Raw genomic sequence first — 2,264 nt, forward strand, 5'->3', positions numbered from 1 at the left:
TCTGAGACCCGGCTAGGGGACTCCGGCCGGTACTTCTGTGCGGAGCAGCACGGTGATACGGGCAGAGTGGGGCACCGCGCAAAAACCCCGCCCTCCCCTGGCAGCCCGGGCGGGCGGGACCCCTCCCCGGGTGCCATGGTCTAAAACGGGTCCGGCTGCACGAGAAGGAATGGACCCAGAGGCATCCGCTTTCCCAGAGAGCGGACAGCGAGGAGCGCAGCGCCTGGAAATGCGCCCACACTCTGAGAGCGGGTGGAGCAAACCTCCGCGGGCGTGAATCCTCCGAGGTGGATGGGAGTCAGTGGTCGGTGCCTTGTCTCCCTGGTTCTTGTGACCTTCCCGAGGGCGCTCGCCTGACCCCACTCTAACTGCTGCACTTCCAGGCAATGCCTGCAGGGGGTGCTCCGGCCCTTGTTTTCCCCGGCCCCAGCGCTGAGTGCATGGCTGCATACAGAAACGGAATTTTTTTTCAATGATCGCGCAACAGCTCGGCTCAGAGCCGTGTACCTGTCCCTGGGGCAAGTACTGGACCGAGGCAAGCAAAGTGTCCTCCAACGGGAAAGCTCCCTGTCCTCAGGGAAAAGCGAGATCCTGCCTTTCATCATTTCTTCCCCTCTCTTGGCCCCTGTGCTCCTGCGGGAGGGAAGCAGCTCTCCCAGGGCTGGTGGCAGATGAGGATTTAGGTTATGTTTGGGGTACTGACAGTTCTCTCTTGGGGAAACCAATAGTAATTGAAGAGTGATCGATTAACCCTTATAAGAGCTCTGACCAAGTCAGGAATCACAGGAACATGACGGTGAGGCAGCCACCTGGTCTTTGTGGCTGATATAAAGGCAAGGTCAAGAAGGCCTGCAAGGGGCAGTTATGGGAGAACCTGCCCGCAGGGAAAGTCTCTTCCAAACTCTGTCAACTGAAGAGTGGCTCCTTCTCTCAGTTAGGACACAGCAGTTCCCTCCAGTTAGAAACAAAAGAAAACAGGAGAGAGAGAAACCGAACCGTGTCATTTTCCCGTAGTTTTCCCTACGGGAAACATACACTGGGCAGGTTGCACTGAACTGCTCTTGGAAATATGTTCTGTCTCCCCCTTGGTAAGAAGACATGGATTTATGCTCAAATTCATCTCAGCTTCTATCGTTTCTCTCTTTACAATGCACTTATCCAATGGTCCCTTCAATTGGTGCAGTTAAACCTTAATCTGAACCCTAAACAATGGCTGCACCGTGTCCAAGGCAGAGTTCGCATAGGAGGAGATATTTTCGTTTCCCTGAAGAACATTTCCCTGGTGTTCCCAGATTTTGACACAAAATATAACCCACTCGCTTCCGAGTTGTGTAAAAGGCGGTTTCTTTTTCTTCACAGACAAGCTCCGACGCCAATGAAGAGCTCTTGTAGAAAACAACAAGAGTAAAAACACCCCCTCCCTCCACATGACCACATGGCCACCTTGGCTGCTAAACAGCTGTACATGCTAAGCGACACCGTTGTGCATAAGAAGGGCGGATTTCTGCAGCATTACTCCAACCATTAAACCCATTATGACTTTCATTCTCCCCTCACTGGTTCTAATAAGCTTTGGCTTTGGTGAGTGCGATGTCTTTGGACAGCCTTACCTCTTCCTTTAGTTCCCAATGGGAAGTTTGTCTTGACCAAGATGATTGTTTCTAGTCAGTCTGGTCTAGGTCTGTCTACCGGTCTTTCAAAGGGAATGAAGAATGCATATTTGAGGCCAAGGAAATGGGGCTTGGTACCTAAGTCTCTTTGTCCAGTAAGAAAAAGCCACGCTTCCCTCAATAATTTTTTTTTCTTTTTGGTTTTCTTTCACAGCACATACCTATGCAGAGTCCGTAACACAAACTGAGGGCACCGTCAACGTGGTTGAAGGAGAAGCCATGTTTCTAAATTGCACCTTTGAAACATCTGGGTATCCTTCTCTGTTCTGGTACGTTCAGTTCCCAGGCGAAGCCCCCCGCCTCTTGCCGACAGATACTGCAGGGAGAGAGGAGGAAGAGGAGGAGAGAAAACGCCGGAGAGGTTTTTCTGCTAAGCTCGAGAGAAGCGTCAAATCCTTCCACCTGGAGAAACCCTCCAGCGACAGGAGTGACTCCGCTGTGTACTACTGTGCTCTGAGTGACACAGTGAGAGCTCTGCCAGAGGAGCTCTGCAAAAACCCACCGACTGTCTCACGTGACGGTTGCTTCGTTCCCCTTTTGATTCTCGGCAACACAATGGACCAACATCGCGAATGGTGTCCGATGGGGTCACTC

Source organism: Alligator sinensis, unplaced genomic scaffold, assembly GCF_000455745.1.
Source record: "Alligator sinensis unplaced genomic scaffold, ASM45574v1 scaffold1124_1, whole genome shotgun sequence".
Classification (NCBI taxonomy): domain Eukaryota; kingdom Metazoa; phylum Chordata; order Crocodylia; family Alligatoridae; genus Alligator; species Alligator sinensis.